General features: G+C 46.8%; 1 protein-coding gene across 4 annotated transcripts in view; it reads left to right on the top strand.

The window, feature by feature from the left end:
• NEK11 (NIMA related kinase 11) overlaps positions 1-18,034 on the top strand; it is a 195,594-nt gene that overhangs the window by 118,766 nt on the left and 58,794 nt on the right. The window lies entirely within an intron of this gene.

Raw genomic sequence — 18,034 nt, 5'->3', positions numbered from 1 at the left:
TAGACCTTTAATCATTCTTGTTGCTCTTTTCTGGATCTTCTCCAATTTCTCCACATCTTTCTTGAAACGTGGCTCCCAGAACTGAACACAGTACTCCAATTGAGGCCTAACTAGCATAGAGTAGAGCGGAAGAATGACTTCTCATGTCTTGCTCACAACTCTCTTGTTAATGCATCCCAGAATCATGTTTGCTTTTTTTTCCAACAGTGTCACACTGTTGGCTCATATTTAGCTTCTGGTCCACTATGACCCCTAGATCCCTTTCTGCAGTGCTCCTTCCTAGACAGTCGCTTCCCATTCTGTATGTGTGAAACAGATTGTTCCTTCCTAAGTGGGGTACTTTGCATTTGTCCTTATTAAACTTCATGTTATTTATCTTAGACCATTTCTCCAATTTGTCCAGATCATTTTGAATTATGACCCTATCCTCCAAAGCAGTTGCAACCCCTCCCAGCTTGGTATCATCTACAAACTTAATAAGTGTACTCTCGATGCCAATATCTAAATCGTTGATGAAGATATTGAACAGAACCGGTCCCAAAACAGACCCCTGTAGAACCCCACTTGTTATGCCTTTCCAGCATGATTGTGAACCATTAATAACTACTCTCTGAGAACAATTATCCAGCCAGTTATGCACCCACCTTATAATAGCCCTGCCTACGTTGTATTTGCCTAGTTTATTGATAAGAAGATCATGTGAGACTGTATCAAATGCCTTACTAAAGTCTAGGTATACCACTTCCACGGCTTCTCCCTTATCCACAAGACTCATTATCCTATCAAAGAAAGCTATCAGATTGGTTTGACATGATTTGTTCTTTACAAATCCATGCTGGCTGTTACCTATCACCTTATTTTCTTCCAGATGTTTGCAGATGAGTTCCTTAATTACTTTCTCCATTATCTTTCCTGGCACAGAAGTTAAAATGAGGGGTCTGTAGTTTCCTGGGTTGTTCTTATTTCCCTTTTATAGATGAGCACTATATTTGCCCTTTTCCAGTCTTCTGAAATCTCTCCTGTCTTCCATGATTTTTCAAAGATGATAACTAAAGGCTCGGATACCTCCTCTATCAGCTCCTTGAGTTTCTGCTGATGGTGCACATCCACACATGCCTTGGAGCACATAACATTTATTCTGCATATAAATGGCCAAAAATAGTGGGAACATTGCTTCAGAGGAACTGTGTCAAATTTGATGTTGATGTAAACAATTGGACTCAGTAACTAAATAAAGTGAAAGTTGTACAGAAAACAAATGTAAGTGGTAACTTCCATCACTTTGTGTTTCAATGCATATGAGAAATAGTTACAGAATAAATACCCACACATGTGGGATTTCAGGAAATAACAGCAAGAAAAGCAACTGTTTTAGCTTAGCCGTTTATTTTTCTACGCCAACCCATTGCATCTCCTGTCTACTAAACTTACACCATTTTTCATCACTGAATTTGACCTGAATAATTTAAAGTTAAAAGAAAGGAAAGAAAATATAGGAATAAGTGGAGAGTTTTCAAAATAAGAGATAAATAGTGGTGTCCCCCAAGGATCTGAACTGGGATCAGTGCTGTTCAATATATTTATAAATGGTCTGGAAAAAGGAATAAACAGTGAGGTGACAAAATTTGCAGACAATACAAAATTTCTCAAGGTAGTTAAGTCGTCAGCAGATGGCAAAAAAACTACAAAGGAATTCTTGACAGTTGGGTGCTTGGTCAACAAAATGGCAGATAAAATTCAATGTTCATAAGTGCCTTGCGATACAACTATACCTACAAAATGATGAGATCTAATAAAGGCTGTTAGAGATCTCGGAGACCTTGTGGATTGTTCTCTGAAAACATTCACTCAAGGTGCAGCAGCATCAAAAAAGTGAACAGAATGTTGGGAATCATTAGGAAAGGAATAAATAATAAGGCAGAAAATATCAAAGTGCCCTCATTTAAAACCATGGTATGCCCACACTTTGAAGAATGCATGCAGGTCTGGTTGCCCCATCTTAAAAAAGGGATATTAGAATTGGAAAAAGTTCAGAGAAGGTAAAAAAAAAAAAAAAGATTAGGGATATGGAAAAGCTCCCATGTGAAGAAAAATTAACAGGACTGGGACTTTTCAGTTTGGAAAAGAGACAGCTATGAGGTGGGGATATTATAGAGGTGTATAAAATCATGAATGACCTAGAGAAAATAAATATGGAAGTGTTAACTTCCTATAACAGAAGAGCCAGGGATCTCCCAATGAAATAAATAGGCAGCAGGTTGAAAACAAACAAAAGGATGTACTTCTTTATACAATGCCTAGTCAGCCTATGAAACTCATCAGAGGATGTTATGAAGGCCCATAACTGGGTTCAAAAAGAGATAAATTGATGAAGGATAGGTCCATCAATGGCTATTAGCAAAGATGATTCGGGATGAAACTCCACTGAAATTGTCCAGTTCTGTTCATTACCTCTGAAGCATCTGGCATTAGTCATTGTCAAAAGACAAATTATTGGGCTATATGGGCCTTTGGCCTGACCCAGTATGGCTGTTCTTCATTTGTAAGTGTGGGCCTTTTCTGTTATTCCCTGAAATATTTCAATTAATAATTTTCTGATCATCGTACATCCAGCGTGTAATTTACATTCCTGTTTACAGCTATACTAAATTAACATGTTAATATTTACATCAGAACTTTCTTGGGTAATATAGCTGTCTGCACCAGGTCCAAAACTGACTATTCTCTCTGAAAGCTACTGTTCCAATAGACCCTAGTCTTGGAAATATATCTAATTTACTGCTTGAAAATGGCACATTTGAATGGAATCTGAAGAGGAGGAGGAAACTGCCTTCCCAAAATAGGTAGTTATTTGACACATAAAGACTTCCTCCTTCACACTCACTGTCATCAAACTGAGCCTGATAGTAGCAGGCAGTCTCTGCTATTTACAATAGGAATACAAAGGTATTATTTAAAACTATTGTCTGACTGATCAAAAAGTTGAAAATAACCCCAGGACTAAGTCTAGCTTTTAATATAGTTTTATGGTCAGTTTTCCTTTAATGAGATGTACAGCTCTTGCTGTGTTGCTGCTGTGTTTCTGCTGGACACTATGCATGTTATAGGGCAACCTTTGAAATAATTGGCTCTGATGCATAAAGGAAATGATTTCCAAAGACTGTTACTGAGTCTCCTGTGTTGTTTTCATCCTTATACTATTCTGCCTTCCCTCCATCCTCACAAGCAGTTCTAAATATTTAAGACTACTATAGGAAATTATGAGGCTATAGAATCTTTGAGCTGATCTTGAATGGCAGCCACACGCACCTCCATCCCACTGCTACTTCACTTTTTCTCCCTTTTCAGTGCCCACTATGAATAGAACTAAGAAAGTAGTCCTAAATAAAAATTAGATTCAGCAGAAATGTTCTGTTTTTTGTTGAATAAAGACATGTTGAGCATGGATATTTCTTCCAGAGGTTTCTATATTGATTTTAAAAAGATATTTTTTACTGAAAAAGATGTTGAACAAAATGTTTAAAATAGCCATAATTGTGAATCCTAAGTGAACTCCAAAAATCTGACTCGTCTTAGAGCACAATCTTATGTAGGGGACTAAATTCATTCTGACTTGTGTTCCATATAACTTCATTAACTTAAGAGGCATTGCATAGAGCAGGGGTCAGCAAAAGCCTCTCAGCAGGCTGGATCCAGCTCACCTTGGGCTTTGATCCGGTCCATGAGACAATTACAGGCCCTGCCCCCTAATTACAGGTCTCGCCATGGGGGAAGGAGCTCAGCCCCACCTCTCTACTCCCCTTGCTGCCACTGGAGAGAAGGCAGCACTGGGGTTGAGGCTCCTCAACAGGGACAGCTCTGGAGGGTCCACTTCTGTGGTCACGCGGTCTGGAGCTAGCCCTGGAGGCACTACTTCCATGGCGCCTCTAGGGGCGGCCCCAGTGGCTGTGGTAACAGTGCCTCCGAGACTGGCCCCTGGCCGGGTAGCGGCACATCTGGGCTGGCACTTTGGCTGTCTGACCGTGGTAGCGGCACCTCCAGGGCTGGCTCTGGACCACAGTGCCTCCGGAGCACCCTGTGGCTGCATGGCTGTGGTGCCTCCAGAGCCGGCTCCAAGCTGCATGGCTGCAGCGCCTCTGGGGGTGGTCTGTGACTGCGGTGCTTCTGGGGGAGGCCTGTGGCCAGATCATGTGGCCGTGGCAACGGGGCCTCCCTCTGGGGCAGCCGGGACCTCATGTCTGCACTGTTGCTGCAAGGGTGCATGAAGCCAGGTAAGGTTTCCCCTCATGTCCAGACCCCTCACCCCAATCCCGTCACTTCCCTTCCCCCCAAGACTCAGCATCCCCAGCTTGCTCCGACACCATCCTTTGTTCTTGCACCCTCTCTCCTGGCCACATACTTAACCCTCCCTTGTTCCTGCTTCTTCCACCTGTCCAGACACCCTACTCCCAGCCTGCTTCTGCATCCCAACTGCCTCCTGTTGGTGCTGAGTTCGATAAAATGGCAGGAGCCCCAGAGGCTTAAGGCCAAATACCCAGTGAAAATACAGAATGATGGCAAGACAACAAATTTTGCTAAAAAAGGAGTGATTTATTAAGCAGAACAACTTCCTAATATTTACTTAGCATTTACCTAATATAATGAACAACTACCTAATATTTACCATACAACAACTTTTAAACCCTACCTAAGTTACAGCTAAGTCAAATATATACACACTTAAAAAAACCTGTTTAACACTGACAATAGCAAGGCTTTCTTTAACACTGACAATAGCAAGGGTAGCAATATTTTTTCTAACCTGGGTCTTTTAAACAACTTAACAAGAGTGGGGGTAAATTAAATACTTACAAACTCAGCAACAACAACACAAAGACACACAAGGAAACGGAGCATGCTCGAGATTCGTACACCCCTTTTAGACTTTTTAGATTCGGTGGGAGGGAGGCGGCCTTTGGGTGATCAGTCCTAAGGCAGACTCAGATTTTGTCTTCCAATATCCGGGAGTCATCTCTGAGCTAAGGGCAGAGAGGTATTTATGTTCTTGCCTATTACCATATTTGGTGGTGTTTGTGCTCTGGGAGTGGCATGGGTGTGGTCTGGGTGAGGTCTGGGTGTGGTGTGAGGCCCATATATGGTGTTGAGTGCTGGACTCTGACAAGCTCCATTTTATTGGTAGATAAGCCTTGTTGCTATCCATGTGACGTGGTGAGATTGCTGAGGTAGATCTCGGCTATACGCGCGAGGCTTGGCCAAGAGAACCCATATTTGACACCTCCCAGATCCTGCACCCCATCCCAATCCTACTTGCTGGCAGCCCTGTCTAGTGCATTGTACCCCTCATTTTTGTCCCTACCCCAGAGCCTAAGGAGGTTCCATAAAATCCACTAACTCCAGAACAGTAAATCTGATCTGTGGGAAGCCCTGAACCTTAGTTATCCCCTTCCCTTTCCCTCGCCCCATGAGGTTGGGGCACCAAAGGTGTGAGGTGTCTCTGTTGGGGCCATATCAGTGAGTGTTGGACGGTTTTGGAGGAGTTTTTTTGCTTCTCACTTGTGTGGTCCCCAACTGATTTTTTTGTGGGTCAGAGACCCCAGACCCAAAAAGGGTTCCTCACCCCTCCCATAAATAAAGAAAACATTGAAACATTTTGTGTTGGACATATTTTACTTTATTTAAAATGAAGTTTGATAAACTAACATGAGAAAGTTAAAAAACTTAATCTTTTTCATAATTTAAATTATAAACCGTTCTTACTAGCTGCAGCTGGTTCAGAAAATAAAGTCACTGTACCCAGCAGGGTAGTTTTCAGCCCGAGGCACCACCTTTTCCGGGTCGACCCATGACCACTTCCAAAATTTCTGAAGTGGCCACCCTTCCAAAATTATTGCCCACCCCTGGCATAGAAGGTAAATCAGCACAAAACAATGCTGTAGATGACAGAAGACTCTTTCCTGCTGTTAATCCTGCCCACCAAAGTACAGAACACCTGTTTTTTATTTATTTATTTATTGTTACTTTTGTTGTATTAGTTGTTCTTTAGTTATTGTAGAATTCTCTTTGTGATTTGTATTGTTTTTGTTCTCAGAATCATAGAAGGGAGAGGGAAAAGACCCATTGGATTTTCTTGCCAATACACCCACCTTTCTTTGTCCACATTGCATATTTTTAGTGTGTTCTAGTGTGTTTTTCCATTCTAGCATTAAAAATTTAAAGCAGTGGGGCTTCCACCACTTCCGTGTAGAATGCTGTTCTGCAGCCTGATAAGGTATCTTTATCACTTAAAGTCCATAGGAACTTCATGTATGCATGGATCTCTCAATGGCCCCTAGTAGTTTGTCTGCACTGCAAAATTTAAAAAAACAACCACCACCACCATCACCACTGCAGCAGCAAGCTGCTCTCTACAGACTCAGACTTGTGGGACTCACCCTACAGTGCCCCAAATAGCAGTGTAGATGTACCTGCTTGGGCTCTGAGACCTATCTACCTCTTTGAGTTTTAGAGTTCAAGGAGAAATGTCTACGATGCTGTTTCTAATGCTGTAGGACAAGCCTGAGTCTGTAGACCTGGGTTCTGAGTGTCACTGCACAGGCATTTTTGCAGTGTAGAAGTAAGAGCAACTAACTAAATAAAAAATAAGTACTGTAGTTGCTTGGAAAAAATATGCATGCATGTGCTCAGATAATTGCACGAACTAAATGTACAGGCAGTCCCCGACTTATGAACGGGGCTTTTCTCGCCCCGGAGCTCACGGGCGGCAGGTCGCCACCCGTGTCCTCCGGAGCGAGAAAAGCTTCTCCCGGTCTTCCTGGTCTGCTGGGGGGGTCCAGCGGCTTTGCTGGACCCCCCCAGCAGACCAGGGGACAGGAGCAAAGCCGCCCAGGCGGCGGGGGTCCCGCTGCCTGGGCGGCTTTGCTCCCGGGCAAACGAGCAAAGCCGCCCAGGCGGCGGCTTTGCTCGGGTGTCCCTGGTCTGCTGGGGGGGGGGGCCAGCGGCTTTGCTGGACCCCCCCCCAGCAGACCAGGGAGACAGGAGCAAAGCCACATGGGTGGGGTGGAGGGAGTGCAGAACTTCTACCCTCACTTCTGTACTCTTGGAAGTGGTGGCACTGCCTTTAGTGCTGGGCAATTGGAGAGCGGTGGCTGATGGCCAGGAGCCCAGCTCTGAAGGCAGAGCCATTGCCAGTGGCAGCACAGAAGTAAGGATGTAAGGAAGTAAGAAGTATTGCATTGCCACCCTTTACTCTGCATTGCTGTCTCCAAAGGTGGGCCCTCTGCAGCTGCTCAGCTCTGAAGGCAGCAGTGCAGACATAAGGGTGGCATTTGCCATTCATGTTTCTGTGTTGCTGATGATGAAGCACTGCATTTAGAGCTAGGTGCCCAGCCAACAGCTGTCGCACTCTGCCCGCCCACCTCTGAAGTTGGTGCAGAAATAAGGGTGGCAATACTGAGACCCCCTCCCTAAAATAACCTTGTGATCCTCCTGCAACTTCCTTTTGGTTCAGGACCCCCAATTTGAGAATTTGGTAGGGCCCTGCATATAGGGGCTTCAAAGGGGAGAGGATCACTTCCAGTGCTGCATGGCTCGTTTCCAGTTTAAGATCAGAACACATTTGAGGAATATTCAAGATTGTTCCTGTGTTTGAGGCATTATGAGGCAATCAGGGGCATATGATGTGATACTTTTTAAGGGCCATATTTTCAAAGATGCCTCATGCTATTCTTTGTTAGTGTGAGCGCACATTTTGTGCCTTATCACTGTGCACAGTCATGTAGAATTTACATGTCCCAGGACCCAAAGAGAATACAGATGAGTTTACTTGCATAAGTTCTACCATGTAAGTACACAAGTGACAGTATTAGAAATGTGTTCCCCTCCCTTGTGTAGCACCCCCAAAGAGCAATGCTTGTACGCACTAAGTAACATGCTCATAAAAAAGGCCATGTTTTGGGAATTTTGTCCTAAATGTCATTTAATTTCCCCAAGAAGCTTGTTTTCAACATAGACATGAAAAAAGTATCATGTTTTGTAATGAATGGGTGAATGTATGTAATATTTTTCAAATTATCTGGGATGCTGCATGGGTTGTTTTCCTTTGATCACAGCTATATTTTTGATCATCTCTAAGGGTATGTCTACACTATGGGGCAAAGTCGAATTAAAACACATACGTTAATTGCGTAGCTGAAGTCAAAGTAGCTTAATTCAGCTTTTGGCGCTGTTTACACTGCAGGAAGTCGAAGGAAGAACACTCTTCCTTCGACTACCCTTACCCCTCATGAATGCAAGGTTACCAGCATCGACCAGAGTGCCCCTCTCACTTCAAATTAGCAGTCTTAACTAGACTGCTAATTCGAACCCTGGAAGATAGACAACTGTAGCTTTGATCTTCCTCTGTAGTGTAGATGTACCCTAGCAGCTTTCAGCTATGGATATCAATGTACCTTGTAAAGATGAGTAAATTGAGGCACCAAAAGGTTAAGGCCCTGCTCCTTAATGGTATTTAGATGCCTAATTCCCATTGATTTCAATAAGTTAGGTGCCAAAATACCCTTGAGAAACTATACCTAAGTGACTAACCTAAGGTCACACAGTGAGAAAGTACCTTGGAGAAGAACAACACACAACAGGTCTTCTGACATACTGTCCCTTGCTCTACTTACTTGTGTTATGTTCATAGAGGCTCTTTAAAAAATCCTGCTGACAAGATGATTAAATTCTTTTTTTACTGTTCATTACACATATGCCTCTTAGTTACCTTCTTCTTCTAGTGGTTGCTCATGTCCATTCGAATTAGGTGTGTGCACTGCGTGTACCGCGTCTTCCAGAGCGTTTTCCCTAGCGGTAACCGTAGCGGTGACAGGGCGCCACCTGGAGTGGCACCACCATGGCGGGGCATAAGTACCCCTGCCGGCGCTCCCCCACCTCAGTTCCTTCTTACTGCCCGTGACGGTCGTTGGAGCATGTCTCTCTCTTAGATCAGCTAATGGTTCCCGTTTCTCTTAGTGTTGTAGATAGTTCTAAATAGTTCAATTAGTTAGATAGTTAGTGTCTCGTTGTTTTCCTTCTCCCCCTTTGGGGGTGAGGAATGCCAGGGCTGCAAGGCTTTAAGGCGTGCGCTGTCTGAACAAAGTTCATGCCCAAAGGAGACCCTCATGACAGTTGTCTGAAGTTTCTGGGTGAGAGCCATCTTACAGACGCCTGTAAGATCTGCAAGTCATTTAAGCCGCGCACTAAGAGGGAGAGAGACTCTCATCTAAAACTTTTCCTCATGGAGGCGGCTTTACAGCCGGCACCGGCTGGGCATTCTGTGGTGTGCAGTGCACCGGCATCCACGAGAGATGCTCCATCTCAGGACTGGGCCTTGGCGTCGAGGGCCCGGCACCGGTCTCGCTATCTGGCTCCGAAGAGTTCGAGAACATCTCATGGTAAGTCTTTGAGCCAGAAGTCCAAGTCGAGCCTACACTGCGGTGCCAAGTCTCCGGTGCGCATGTCCTCATCCACCAGGGTGCGGCGTAAGTGAGCGGGACGTCTATCCAGTCCAGGGCAACTACCCTCGCACCGCCCCTCCACACTGGACACTTTTGAGGCGGTGTATGACCTTATTAGCCTCACTACCTCCCCCCCGCCCATCCCTCCATCGTCGGTTGAGGCGGAGGGGTCGAGGTCGCTTATGCCGGAGGCCGTGTTGACACCGGCTTCGGCTCCGCACCGGCATGACTGGATGGCACCAGTCGCTTATGCATCGGGACTGTCCCCTGTGGGACCAGTACCGCTTGCCTCCACATCGGTGCCGGCCTTGACGCTGGCCTCCAGGCTTCACTTGGTGCTCGACTGGGCTCGACCTCCCTTGGTGCTGGGACCCCTTCCAGACTCTGTCTTGGCTGCACCGGTGCCGTATCACCCTGGCCTTGCGGCAACATCTACGGCACCATCATCATCTTCGATACCAGCACTGAGCAGCTTTCCCGTTCCAGTCGTCGTCACTGGGCCCTTCAGCATCAGCCTCTTCAGCACCGATGCACGTTTTGACACCATTACAGGCAGCGGCATCGACCCCGTGGGCCATGCCAGTGCCGCCATCGCCAGTGACATCAGCTTCTTCGGGGTTCATCTCGCAACCGATACCAACTTCAGCAGTGCAGCCGTGCTCCGTGTCGGACCACAACCGGCACCGGGACCGGTTCTCCCGGTGCCGCAACCGGCTCCACCCCGGGAACCAGGATCTGTCCTCCCAGCACCAACTCCACTCCAGGCACCAGGACTGGTTTTCCCGGTGCTGCAGCTGGCTCTACTCACGGCACCGGAACCTGTTCTCCCGGTGCCGCAACAAGCACCAGCACCGGGACTGGTCTTCCCAGTGCCAGCACGCCCTCATTGAGTGCACTCGGGCAAACCCGAGTCTATGGCCAGGTTTGCTCCCCCATCGGTGGCAGGACATTTGTCATATGTGTCTCCCTGGCCGGAGTCTGACTACTCGTTGGATTCTGATGCGGCATCGTTCAGGTTGGAGTCCTCGGGAGCTTCCTCGGTTCATAGGTCCCGTTCTGGGCACCGGTGTGATCGTTCGCGGGTGCAGCAGACTTGGCCGCCTCAACCGCAATGGCCCTTCTGGACGCCGTGGGCTTACCACCAGTGGCAGGGGCCTGTGCTCTCCTCTGAGGTGTCCGGTGCCTCAGGGCACCGAGCGCAACCGTCGGCGTTGCTGTCATGACCCCCTTCCTCCCCCCAGAGGTCAGTTGCTACAGATGCCTCTGCTGAGCCACAGGCCTCGGTACTGGAGCTGCTTCCGCAAGCAGTACTGCCTGCCCAGCCGACACCTCAACCGGTTCCTATGCTGGGTCCAGCATCGATCCAGGAGTCGTCATCATCATCATCTCCTGATGAAGCTTTGGCAGATCCCGCACCGGCGTTGCCTACTATGGATGCTCGAGCACATCAGGATCTGCTTAGCCGTCTGGCCTCCAGTCTGGGTGTCCTTGTGGAGACATGATTGACATCCTCTCAGACAATGCGCCTGCCCGCTTGGCTTTGCCACTTAATAAAACCGTGGCCAAAATTACCAATGCCCTGTGGCAGACTCCGGTGACCCCGACCCCTACCTTAAAGAGAGTCAAGAGGCGCTATTACGTTCCCCAATAGGGGCATGAACACCTGTACTCCCAATCTGTTCTGGGGTCCTTGGTCGTTCAGGCTGCGGCCCAAAAGGAGAGGCTTCCTCAGCCAGGGCCGTCCCCGAAAGCTAGGGAGCCGAAGCACCTTGACCTGATGGGCCATAAGGTGTATGCCACTGGCGGGGTGTGACTCTGCATTGCTAACTAGCAAGCGATACTGAGTCATTATGCTTTTAATACCTGGCAGACCGTAGATAAGTTTAAGGACAAGCTGCCTGCTGAGGCCCATCAGGAGTTTGCGACCATGACCTCTGAGGGCAGAACCATTGCCCGCACGGCCCTCCAGGCTTCCTTGCACACTGTCAACTCTGCAGCCCGCACCATGGCGTCAGGTGTGGTTATGCGCCGTGGTGCCTGACTGCAGATGTCTGGAATACCTCCGAACGTCCAAACCACGATCCAGAACCTGCCGTTTGATGGGAAAGCCTTGTTTTCGGAGCACATGGACTCCAGGCTCCATACACTTAAGGACACGAGGTCTACCCTACGGTCCTTGGGGATTCACACGCCGATCCCTCAGCGTCGTCAGCTGCCCTACAGACAGCAGGGGAGAACGCAGTCCCAGGTCCCCCATGGGGATTACTGGAGACACCGTCCTTGTGCTCCCAGTGGAGGTGCGGGGGTGGCTGCGGGCCCGTCCTCTGCAAGGGGTCGTCGACGCCGTCCGAGAAGGGACAAACCCCCATGGGGTTGGTCAAGGTCCCTCCCAGCAGCCCAAGCACCAGTTTTGATGGGCTGCTAGAGAGTCGCGCACCAGCCTCCCACTCTGGCCCCCTGTTTGGGGCCAGGTTATCCCGGTTTGCCCACTCTTGGGCAGGAATCACGACCGACGCCTGTGTCCTAAAGATAGTCAGGAGTGGCTATACCATCCCCTTCCTGGGCTCGCCCCCTTCCAACCTGCCCACCCCGTCCCTTTTCAGGGACACCTCTCACAAAGGCACACTCTGCCAGGAGGTGCTGGCGCTCCTCGAAAAGGGAGCTGTGGAGAGGGTCCCTTCACATCAGGAGGGCAAAGGGTTTTATTCCCGATATTTCATTGTTCCGAAACCCAAGGGTAGGGTTCGTCCCATCTTAGATCTCAGGGACCTCAACAAGGCGGTCGTGAAATCCAAGTTCAGAATGGTAACCCTGGCTTCTGTCATTCCGGTTTCACAGTTAGGAGACTGGTACGCAACTCTCGATCTCAAGGATACTTACTTCCATGTGACAATAAGACCCAGCCACAGGAGGTTTCTCTGTTTTATTGTTTCCCGATGCCACTTCCAATTTACAGTGCTCCCATTTGGCCTTTCAACAGCACCCAGGGTCTTTACAAAATGCATGGCAGTCGTAGCGGCGTTCCTCCGCAAAAAAGGGGTATACGTTTTTCCGTACCTAGATGACTGGCTGATTCGTGGTCATTCCTACGATCAAGTGAAGGCCTATGTTTCCCTCACAACGGCTCTCTTCGTAAGGCTGGGACTTATGCTAAACGAGGAAAAGTCATTGTTGACTCCCTCTCAGCACCTCGAATTCGTAGGTGCCCTCCTGGATGCCAGGGTGGCGAGAGCACTCCTCCCCAGAGCCAGGTTTATGTCCATAGTGGAGCTGGTCTCGAGTTAACCCAGTTCCCCATCACAACAGCACGGGTCTGCTTGAGGCTGCTGGGACACATGGCGGTATGTACGTATGTGGTACACGATGCTCAAATGAGGCTCAGGCCTCTGCAGGCCTGGTTGGCAAGGGTATTCAACCAGGCCAAAGGTCTCTGGGACACGGTTCTCACAGTGCCTCCGGAGGTGATAGCCTCCTTACAATGGTGGACCCAGGAGGCAGTGGTGTGCAGCGGGGTTCTGTTCACTGTACCTCCCCCCTCACTTACACTGGTCACAGATGCTTCGGACCTAGGTTGGGGAGCACACCTGGGGTGTCACAGGACCCAGGGTTTATGGTCCCCAGCAGAGTGGGCTCTGCACATAAATGTCCGGGAGCTCAGGGCGGTCAGGAGAGCCTGCAAGACCTTCCTGTCGAAGCTCTCTTGCCGCTCTGTCCTGGTCCGCCTAGACAACACAGTGGCTGTGTTTTACCTCAATAGGCAGGGGGGAGCCCAGTCACTTCCCCTGTGCCGTGAGGCCCTGTGCCTCTGGGACCTGCGCGTAGTGCATGACATAGTTTTGCAGACAGAGTACCTGCTGGGATGCAAAAACTTGCTGGCCGATGCTCTGAGCAGGTCCTTCGGAGCCCACGAGTGGTCGCTCAAGGGTTCAGCCCTTCGTCAGGTTTTCCACAGGTGGGGTTGTCCCCTAGTAGACCTGTTTGCCTCAGCACGCAATACCAAGTGCCAGAGCTACTGCTCCCTGCTGGGGCTGGGGGAACAGTCCAGGGGTATGCCATGACCGTGCCGTGGCCAGCGGGCATCCTCTATGCTTTCCCTCCATTTTCCCTAATTCCCAGGGTTCTGACGAGGGTCAAGACCTTCAGGTCCATGGTCATCCTGGTAGCCCCTCGGTGGCCCAGGCAGTTCTGGTCCATCTGGCATCTCTCTCCGCCTTCCATGTTGGTTCGGCAGGGGTTTCTCTGTTTTCTGACCTTGTGGTCAAAAGGTTCCTTAAGGGTTTGGATAAGTTGTATCCCTCAGTTAGACCCCCTCTCTCCGCGTGGGACCTTAACCTCATTTTGTCTAGACTTGTGTCGCCCCCACTTTGAGCCGCTGGCCACGTGCTCTTTGAAACACCTCTCTATGAAGGTTGCATTCATTGTGGCCATTACGTCGGCTCGGAGGGTCTCAGAGCTGAGGGCATTAACGGTAAACCCGCCCTATGTAGTGTTTACTGCCAATAATGTGAGGCTTTGTCCTCATCATGCTTTTCTCCCCAAGGTGGTGTCACCGTTCCATTTGTCCCAAGAAATTTACCTCCCGGTTTTCTTTCCAAAGCCCCACGCCTCCCTTAAGCAGCAAGTGCTCCATTCCCTGGATGCTAGACGTGTGCTAGCCTTTTATATTGATAGGACTAAACCCTTTCGCAAGTCCACTCAATTGTTTATTGCTGTCGCTGATAGAATAAAAGGGCTTCCCATATCAACCCAGAGGTTGTCCAATTGGGTCGCAGGGTATCAGGGAGTGTTATGCCTTGGCTGGGAATGTCCCACCCCAGGTTATAGCACATTCCACCAGGGCGCAGGCGTCCTCTGTAGCTTTTGGGGTGCAGGTTCCAATCATTGAAATCTGCAGGGCGTCCGCGTGGTCGTCACTCCATACCTTTTCGGCACACTACGCGCTGGCACAGCAGGCTAGGGAGGATGCAGGGTTGGGCTCTCCGGTCCTCAGCTCTGTATTGTAAATATGTATGTGTTATCTGTACCACATTACACTTTTCTACAGTTAGTTCTATGTTCGGTTAGTTGAATAAATATGTTTGGTTTGTTCAACTTTCGTGGACTTCTCTTTCTCAGTGCTCCAACCCCTCCTCTTTGAAGCGGGGTTGGCTTGGAAGTCACCTAATTCGAATGGACGTGAGCAACCACTCGAAGAAGAAAAACAGTTACTTACCTGTAACTGTTGTTCTTCGAGATGTGTTGCTCATGTCCATTCGATTCCCCCCCTACCTCCTCTTCGTCGGAGCATCCAGCAAGAAGGAACTGAGGTGGGGGAGCGCCGGCAGAGGTGCTTATGCCCCGCCACTACGACACCACTCCAGGGGGCGCCCTGCCGGCGCTACGGGTACCGCTAGGGAAAACGATCCGGAAGACGTGGTGCACACGGTGCGCACACCTAATTCGAATGGACATGAGCAACACATCTCGAAGAACAACAGTTACAGGTAAGTAACTGTTCTTTTCTATGGTAAGGCACAGAGATCATAGATTCTTTATATATATAAATGAACTCACCCATTGTGTCCTAAATGCATGGGAGCCTTAGAATGCAATATTAATACATTAGATATAAGTCTGACTTCAGGGTAAGAGAAAATTAAATCTATTAATCCAGAAGTATTTTTACCTCATTGAAGGAAACTGTTGTTGTCACAAGGGGATTCTAGTTCCTAGACAAGGCTCTTAGTAATTTGTCAAACAAAATTATACACATTTTGCATTTTTGGTTTTTGTTTTCTGCAGTTTATCTTCTTGAAAATGTATTACAATCTATAGTTTAATTTGATAAAATTACAGCATTCATTGCAAAACCCCAAATGTTTTCAAGTTGCCTTTTTTCCCTTTTTTAACACTTGGGTCCACCATTAGTACAATAGCAATAAACAGAAATGTAAGGTATTATTAATTATTCAGAACCACTCTCTCTTGAGTTAAAACATTGACAAACATTATGTTTCTCAATATCAACATGAGGCACTGTGGTTGCTATTAAAACTCAGTTTATTCTATCACAGCATCCTAGAGCCCTCAATAAAGATAGGAAAAGACTGCAACATCTCAAACAGGGTGATAATTTGGTAGATGCTGATTTTATTTTAGGTCTCGATTCATGGCATCATCCTTATTTAACAAAGTGTTTAAAAATGTTTAACTTGGAACAGTGATTTGTTGAAGTAGGGCCTTAATGGGAGCAACATAGATAGATAGCAGTAGTTCCATTTCTCAGATGAGGAAGCTGAGACACAGGGATGTGAAGTGACTTGCCCTAGAGAAACAGGATCTAGAATTAGAACACTCAAATGCATCACTTCTAGCCAAACAGCTATAGCTGAGAAATATGATCCAGGAAAGCTAATTTCTAGTCCCTTCCTTTGCTATTGGGCTACCCCCACTGAATTATTATCATAGTATAGGTTGAACCTCTCTAGTCTGGTACTTTCTGGTCCTGCAATATCTGTGGTCCAGCATGATTTTACTTAGCCAAATGTCCACTTATCACAGATGTGGCCAAGTTTCCCATATTTCCATAAAGTTTATTTACAGCCACCAGTCCTGGCTCTCAGTATTCTGTGCTGTTATTTAACTCTAATTTACTCCTAAATGTTTTCCACTGCTTTCTGGGCTCTTTGAAGTGTTGGTAATGCTGACCTCCTGTGGTTTGGCAAATTCTCTGGTTCAGCAACAGTCAGATCCTGAGTGTGCCAGACTAGAGAGGTTCAACCTGTATTTCACAACTGTTCCTCAGAAGGCCTATTTTGTGGCATACAATATTTCAGAAGAAATACTGTGGTATCCTACTCTCATTCATTGTCATAACAATAAATTGATATTTGAAGCTAGAAAGAGCCAAGATGCTTAATTGTTAATTACTATAACCCTGTTCACTTCAATGTGGCTATGTTGATTTCTACTAGGTCTATATTTCTTGGTCAACATTTAATCTCTTCTCAGTAAACAACTTTTTGTAGGAATATGAACAGAGTTACTGTAAGTGTTACTACAATGCCATAAAGTAAATTTTAACCATAATTAATTTAAAATGATAAATGTTTAGTAGAACGTACTTTTAAATTGTTCCATTTGGACAGAAATGATGTGAAAATATGTTAAAGGCCATTAAAGAGTTGTTATTTTGATTTGGAAAAATCTTCTTTAAAGGTCATAAAAAGGAGTATAACATTTAAAACTAGATTTTGTCTGATGAGCAAGCTGAAGGAAGCTTTCCAGCTAAAATATCTCTAATGCTGTGTTCTACCCCTAGTGTATATTTTCACAAATATCTTCTTGTATTATATATTTGATTTGCATCCAAAATGCTGACACAGCTCCACTTGGGTATTTCAGTCTTACAACATTTATGCAGGCAGTACAATAGCAACATGCTTCATGGCCATAATTTCATTTGAGTTCTTTTTTTAAAATTGTCCCCAGTTTCTAAAGATTGTTGAAGTGATGTTTAATTTTTTAGTGTGTAGACTTCTGAGAATAAATAACTGTATCAACAAAATAAGTTAACTAAAATATTTACTCGGTGTTGCTCCGGTCCTTCCAGGCAGAGGGTTGAGAGTGTGAGAGCTGCAGGAGTCAGGGTAGGGATTTAGGCATGTAGGGGGCTGCAGGAGTCAGGGCAGGGGGCTGTAGGTGTGGGGGGGTGAAGGAGTCAGGGGCTGCGGGTGAGGAGGGTCTCAGGACAGGATTGTGTGGGAGGGTGCTGGAGTCAGGGGTGCGGGGTAAAGAGGGGATCAAGGCAAAGGGGTGAGGAGGAGTGCTGGAATCAAGAGTTAGAGGGTGAGGAGAGGCTCACACCAGGGGTTCTGAGTGTGGGGGGGGGGGAACAGAGCAGGATTCAGTATTGTGGGGTGAGGAGGTTCAGGGCAAAGGGTATGGGGCCCCTTCTTTGGCCCCTTCCTGCTCCCCTGTGGTCATAACATGATATAACTGTCTCTGCTAGCAACCTGCTTCTTTTCCATGTTATGAAAAATAATCACATTCCAGGTACATCCCATTGTACTGGCACAACCAAGCCCTGACCTTGCTTTAAGTTAGGATAAGAGGAAACTGCCTATCAAATTCGGTGGTCCTAGCTCTTACTGTTTAGGAGGAGTTCTTGAACAGAGAAAGGAACAGACATAATCACTCACAAACTCTCTCAAATATATAGTAGATTATGCATCGATCTGCTCCAAATTGTCTTTTAAATAAACAGTGAACTCTGTTCTTTAAAAAAAGGGGGGGGGGAATATACTCATTTTATGGTAAAAAGGAAAATGATTGAAGTTATGTTGTTTTGTCTGGTTGGAGCACATATTAACTACTCTTCCTTAGAATGAGGGGTTCTTGATAATTTTATTAAGCTCATTTATATTGTATACATTTTCACACACATGAATTCACTTGAATTAGTTAATTTATAACATTATTCTTGGAATGAGCTGAGGATTTTTAAGGAATTTTGTTCATTATTTAAAAGGAAAGCTCATAAATGAGTCCTGGTACTATTA

Source organism: Pelodiscus sinensis, chromosome 2 (genome assembly GCF_049634645.1).
Source record: "Pelodiscus sinensis isolate JC-2024 chromosome 2, ASM4963464v1, whole genome shotgun sequence".
NCBI lineage: Eukaryota > Metazoa > Chordata > Testudines > Trionychidae > Pelodiscus > Pelodiscus sinensis.
The sequence above is the reverse complement of the archived record's forward strand: the minus strand, read 5'-3'. Positions and strand labels throughout refer to the sequence as shown.